Source organism: Mastomys coucha, unplaced genomic scaffold (genome assembly GCF_008632895.1).
Source record: "Mastomys coucha isolate ucsf_1 unplaced genomic scaffold, UCSF_Mcou_1 pScaffold17, whole genome shotgun sequence".
NCBI lineage: Eukaryota > Metazoa > Chordata > Mammalia > Rodentia > Muridae > Mastomys > Mastomys coucha.
In genome coordinates, this window is record NW_022196899.1 from 22,749,340 (window position 1) to 22,756,593 (window position 7,254).

Below are 7,254 nucleotides of genomic sequence, written 5' to 3' on the forward strand. Positions count from 1 at the left end.
AGGAGGGGGAGGGAGGGAGAGAGAGAGAAGGAGGAGGAAGAGGAGGAGGGGGAGAGAGATAGAGAGAGAGAGAGAGGGAGAGAGGGAGGGAAGGAGAGAGAGGGAGGGAGGGGGAGAGAGAGAGAGAGAGAGAGAGAGACAGACAGACAGACAGACAGACAGACAGACAGACAGACAGACAGAGGGAGGGAGAGACAGAGAGACAGAGAAAGGCAACCAGCATCTGCCTCTGGCCTCAACATATACAAGTATGAGCAAACACACCCCACAAACACACACTACACATGTACACAAACACACACACACACACACACAGTTTTAGTTCCATGTTGGGCAACACGAGATGTTTTCACTGTTAAGTGTAATGCTGTATGTGGCCCACAAGCCCCTACCCTAGGCTCACACAGCAACTTCTGCCTAGATATACATTCATCAGTCACAGGTTCCTCTCCTCTCCCACCTTTGAGGATGGGGGTGAAGTGGACCACGCTTACTGAATCTTACTGACTCTCCCATCTTTGAAAACTCAATTCCTCTAAAAGGAGAAGCTTCCCAGCCTCTCTGCTGAGACACCCCTGTGTGCTGCTGCCCTGTAGACCTCTGCTGTTGAGCTCATCGACTGGGCTTCGGGTGTCTGGGAGCTCCTGAAAGGCAGAGGCCTGTCTAACTCATTGCTATCTGTAAGTCACTGTGTGGATGTCAGACCAGAGCAAAGCGATCCTTGTCTGAATTAAATCCAGGCCTTTACCTGTCTCCAACAGAAATTTCTAGCTTTAATGTGTAAGGTCAATCATGATCTTTGTAAGCAACCTCTTGATCTATGTGTGAGCAACCTCTGTGATGTCCCCCAACTGCTCCATCTCTTAGCTTTTGGTCCTATGGGTCACTTTCTCTCATTCCAGGGTTAGTGTTACCAACCGCACAATGACAACATGACCACATATCACTTGAGAGACAAGGTTACCGAGCCAAGACTTGGTTAAACAGGACAGCAGCGGTCAGATTGGTGGAGTAGGAAGCTGGAGCCACGTTCCCCCACAGGAACGAGGAAACAAACAAAACCTTGACAAGGCCAGCATTTTCGGTGCTCTGTGAAATGGGGGAAACTATGCAGCAGCTGAGCAAACACACTTACGCAGCCAGGGTGGGAAATACCACCTTCGAAATGACAGGGAAGTCCTGAAGAATTTTCACGTTGGGCCCATCCCCCTATCTGGATTGGCAACCAGAGTCAAGTTCCCTCTTTCAAACCAGAGCAGGAACAGACCTTATTTGAAATATATTGAGTACTGTTTCGATCTTATACCTGACACTTAGAAGAAAGTAATTCCGTTCATGAGCATTGACCCCCTCACAGAGCCTCACAAGGAACTAAAAGTGTCCCAAGGCCTGGCATCTCTGACCGTGTTCTTCTCCCTGCTTTGGGACAGTCATCTGCTTGACTCTTCCTAGGCAAGCGAATCACTAAGGTGTGTCTGTCTAAAAGCTCGTAGCTTATCCCCGCCTGATCAGGATGCAAGAGATAAGAGCTGAGTCAGCAGCTTTTACAACGTGCTGTTCCAGACTCCTAAAAGATGCCTAGAGTTTCCCAGTCACCATCCTGAACTGCCATTCACCTGACATTTCAGGAATAGCCTAGCCTGCGGACGGATCACCCGGGGGTGAGCCACCATCTTGTGGGAACTGGCTTATCCCCTCAAGCAGTGAGGGTTTCTACCTTCAAGCACTGTGTAAAACTGGAGCTGAGATATTGACCAAGCCGACCACACCTAGGCCAAGACCATTTGGCTGTGCAGGCCTCTTGCCCTGGGATCCAATTCTTCCCTATATGAACCTAACACTCATATCAATGTCCCAAGGACAGACTGGAGAGGTCACCGACCTCTTTATTTGTAGGTCCCAATGTGGCAATAGCCATTAAATTTCCTTTCTGCAGTGGCTGGGGAGATGGAACGATCAGTACAATGCTTGCCGCACGTGCAAGGGGACCTGAATTCAGATCTCCAGCACCCATGGAAAAGCCAGGCTTGGTAGTTCCTGTCTGTAACCTCAACACTGAGGACAAGGAGACGGGGGAACCCCAGGCTGGCCAGCCAACAGCCAACTTCAGTGAGCTGCTGGTTCATTATCTCCAAAAGTAAACAGTGATTGAGGAAGAAAGATAGTCAACAGCGACCTGTGGCCTTCATGGACACAAGCACACACCCATAAACAGGTAAACACACACAAAGAGAGAGAGGGGCCACCATTTTTTGCTTTCTATCATTGATTTAATTGGTGTGTTTGCCTATATGTCTGAACCTTGTCTCTGGGTCTCCCAGAGCTTGGGTTTTTGCTGAAATAAGGCAATAACTCCTCTAGGGTGGATATTCAGATACTACATACAAAGGACACGCTCATAGATGTCTCAACAGAAGCAGTGGCGATGAAAACACTTAGCCTTGGGGCTAGAGGAGCAGCCTGGTAGGAAGAGTGTATGCCTGGCATACCCAAAACCCTAGGTTCAATCCCAGCACCACATAAACTGGGCATGGTGACACATGCCTCCAATTCTAGCACTCTGGAAGTAGAGCCAGGACAAACCCAAGTTCAAGGTCACCCTTGGCTACATAGCAAGCTTAAGGTAAGCCTGGGGTACCTGATGCCCTGTTGCTAAGAGAGAGAAAGAGGGAGGGGGAGAAAGGGATGGAGGGAAAGAAAGAAAGGGGAGAGGGAGAGAGGGAGGGAGGGAGGGAGGGGAAGAGAGAGGAAGACAGGGACTACCTAAGGACTATAGAGGTTGAAGCGAAATTCTTTTGGCAAACAGAATATACAAAGGAATTGTGTTCGTAGAGGAGTTTGGAAATCAACACAACTGCCCAGAAAAGACTTGAGAAAGCCTGGAGCATTCATCTTGGATTGATCCCAAAGCGAGAGCAACCACAAGCCGACCTTTAGGATCTTCTGAGCCTCACTGAGAGGTGAAAGTGTGCTTAGGCATCCAGCTGCAAAGACTGCAGGGACACAGTTGGGCATCTCTCTCTCTCTCTCTCCCTCTCTCTCTCTCTCTTTTTTTTTTTTTTTTTTTTTTTTTTTTTTTGTTTTTCAAGACAGGGTTTCTCTATATAGCCCTGGCTGTCCTGGAACTCACTCTGTAAGACCAGGCTGGCCTCGAACTCAGAAATCCACCTGCCTCTGCCTCCCAAGTGCTGGAATTAAAGGTGTGCGCCACCACTGCCCGGCAGTTGGGCATCTCTTAACCTGTTATGGTTTTCTGTATTTCTTTTTTGGATTTTAGAGTTTGGTTTGTTTGTTTCCTTCTTTGTAGGCTTAACTCCTGCTCTTCAATAAAACTCAAAGTATTCGTTAAACATGGACAAAATAGGCACTTCAGTGGCCCCTACAATAAATAATCTTTATAAAAGTAATCTAGGAGGCAGGCAGATTTCTGAGTTCGAAGCCAGCCTGGTCTACAGAGTGAGTTCCATGACAGCCAGGGCTATACAGAGAAACCCTGTCTCAAAAAACAAAAAAAAAAAAAAAAAAAAAAAAAAAAAAAAAAAAAAAAAAAAAAAAAAGTAATCTAGGGGAAGTCTCCAAACAAACAGGCCAGTGTAGCTCTTACCAATTAAAAAAAAAAAAAAATGAAGCCAGTAAATCCTGGGGAAAGAAAAGTTCACATACTTAGCTGAAAACAAAACTCATTAAGAGATACAAAGAAACAGAAACATCACTCATTCCAAAGAGCAACCATCTTCCCGGCATAACCGCATACCTTTAATCCCAGCCCTCAGGAAGCAGAAGCAAGCAGATCTCCATGAGTCGCTCCAGGCCACAAGGGCTACCCAGTGAGACCCTGTCTCATAAGAAGAAATGCTCACCAAAAAGACAGACTAGGAACATCTCTGGTGAAGCACAGATAGCAGAAGTGGCCGCTTCCACATGAAGACGATGTGAACATTTACTTTTTCATTCCCGTGACCCAAGCATCTGACAGAAACAATTTAAGAGAGGGTTTTATTGCTTGAAGTTCAAGGAAAGATAGTTTATCGTGTGGAGAAGTAATGGCACAGGGAGCCTGAACTGACTGGGCACACTTGTCTCTGCAACCAGAGAGCAAACAAGTGGGGTTGCTTTACAAAGGCCGCCCCCTGGTGGTCCTTTCTTCTTCCATAGATCTACGACCTTCCAAAACAGAGCTACCAATGGTGGACCAAGTGTTCAAGCACATGAGTGTCTATGGGGTACGTCACAGATTCAAAGTACAATAAAGTTAAAGCACCGACTTGAGCACACAGAAGAAACTAAACCTATAGATGGGACCCTTGAAATGATCAGAAATAAAGGGGAACAAAGAGATGTTTTGGGGGGCTGGAGAGATGGCTCAGCGGTTAAGAGCACTGACTGCTCTTCCAAAGGTCCTGAGTTCAAATCCCAGCAACCACATGGTGGCTCACAACCATCCGTAATGAGATCTGACACCTTCTTCTGGTGCGTCTGAAGACAGCTACAGTGTACTTACATATAATAGATAAATAAAAAATAAATCTTTAAAAAAGAAAAGAGAAGTTTTTGAATGTGAAAGAAAGAACATGGAAGAAGGGAGATAGGGAGGGAATAGGGAGGAGGGAACAACATGGGAACAGGCAGACATGGTGCTGGAGCAATAGCTAAGACTCTACATGTTGAGACAACCAGAAAGCAGTAAGAGCAAGAGAGCAAGAGAGCCGGAAAACCGGGGGAGGGGGGGGCGGCGGGGGCGGGGGAGAGGAGGGAGGGACAAAGGAAGAGAGAGAGAGAGAGAGAGAGAGAGAGAGAGAGAGAGAGAGAACCAAGCAGAGAGATGGAGGGAAAGAGCAGAGAAAAGAGAAAGGGGGAGGGAGAGGGAAAGGGAGAAGGAGAAGGAGGAGAGAGGGAGAGAGAACAAGAGAGTGAGGGGGGATGGAATGATGTGGGCTTTTAAATCTCAAAATCCATCCCCCAGTGACACATTTCCTCCAACAGGGCCACACCTTTTAACTTTTTGCAAACATTTACCTTATGGGGACCATTCTCATTCAAACCACCGTACAGTATGGTAAACTACCTGAGGTTTGGAGAAGAAAGGGTGTTGTGGAACTTACTTAATGCTCGTCCTAAGACCTCAACTGCAATTCTTTTTTTTTTTTTTTTTTAAGTGTTTATTGAAGAAAACAAAGGAAAGAAGGTAGAAAAGTAGAGGTCAGCCATCGTCATTTGGAGAGAGGAGAGGGAGCAAGAGGTGAGAGTAAGAGACAAGGAAGAGAGCAAGCGCTTAAGAGAGCAACAACTGCAATTCTTGAGCCATCCTCTTGCATGAGCTGTGGGAGAGATGTTCCTTACCTGTCTAGAGGAACGAAGGACACGTATCCTCACAATAGCCATGGAGAATTAAGCTTCCATTTCACAAAAGAGCGATGGTTACTCGTATTCAGAAGATAGTCATAGAGTATGTCACTGGAAGAAATAAAATCAGGATTGGACTATAGGTTTACATGACCCCAAAGCCCTGTATCAACCCTACAGCTTGCAGAACATTCACTCGATATTATTTTCATTTTCAGTAACTCTCCCACGAGGAAAATTATAAATATAAAATATTATTGATTCTAAAGCAGTAAGTAATACAAGATATTTGCTCAGAAGAGATATTTCTCTAGTCCAGGCACTACACTTTCTGTAGTTTTTTTCTAATTGATCTTCACAATTACAGATGTACCTTGACCTACAATGGAGCTATTTCATAATACATCCATTGTAAAAAAATAAAAAATAAAGTCCATATACCCAATCAGCCAGAACTATAGCTCTGAAATACAGTCCAGTGTAGAGAGAACGGGCTGTTTCTCTCCACAGTCCTGTGGCTGACTGAGTCCATCAGCTCTGTGCTGCCGTCTAGCCTTGTGAAAGTGGGATTTATTGGTTAGTGCTAGTTTAAAAAAGGACCAAGCCCCCAAATTCAAATTTCAATTCAGGCTTTTGGTAGATGTGTATCGTTTTCTGCTCTGACTTGGAGTTGAAAATTGTTGTTAAATCACTTGAAGTAAGACACATTGTAAGTACTTTAATAGGCCCTTATAACTTAGATAGAATTCAACCTTCTATCTTAAATTACTAGAAATATATATACATATATATTCAGCAATATAAAGCAGGCAACATAGGCCAGTGATTTCTGAGAAAGGAAGTGAATGAGGTGAGATGTATGTGCCCCAATAGAGAGAGTCTAGTCATAGAATAGAGAGGGTAGACCGAAAGGGAACTTGACTCTCCTGCTAAGTTGGAGAGAGTTGGTAGTCTGAGTGGGTCAAGGTAGCTAGACTTCAAGGAGAGAATCACAGCAGAGAAATCTTGTCAGAAAGACAATTTAAGTAATCTATAGCAACACTCCTTTAAATATTTAGCTGGGTGTTATATTTTAGATGAAAATATCTGAATCCAGAAAGTGAAACACTAGGAGGAAATGTCTAAAGGAATGTCCCCAGAGTTCACATGGGACAAGGAATGAGATGTTTCACAGTAAGAGTTCAAAGGAGGGAGTGGAGCTACTCTTACTGACGTCATACATGCCCAGCCCTGGGGCTCATGCTTGCTTCCCTAGTGCCACCATACCGGGTCCACACGTGTTTAGGACACTGAACCTGCTGACCAGGAGTTCAAAGATGTTCTCAGATCTAGAGCAAGTTCAAGGCTGTTTGAGATCCTATCTCAAAACAACAAGATAATTTATATGACTTAAGGACAGAGTCAAAGACCAAGTAGGTGAGTCATTTGTATGTAGGGAAAGGAAACATAACTTGAAGAAATAATGGCGGGAAGATACAGATATGTAGGTACAAGGAGCAAATTTTTCAACCAAATAAGACTACTGTGTCACACATAGAAGAGAAGCAGATGGCATGATTGAGTTCCAATTCAGTTAGCACGGGCTGTGGGTGCTAACTTTTCTGGCCAGGCTAGAGAGGTATGATTACACCCAAAGCCCAGAGGGGGTAGCATGCCATTGGCAAAGTCGTCCCCTAGAAATGAAAGAGGAAAGAAAACCTGCCCAAACAGAAACCGGATGGCCTTTATCACCACCAGACTTGATCAAAACTCGCTAACAGGCATTCTTCAAATAGAAAGGAGGGGATTTTATAGATATGAAGATACAAAACTTACTAGAAAAATTAAGGACACTATCAAATTCAGTATACTCAAGTACTGCAATGGGGGCATGCAAATAAATCATTCCTATACTGTTGATAAAAAAAAAAA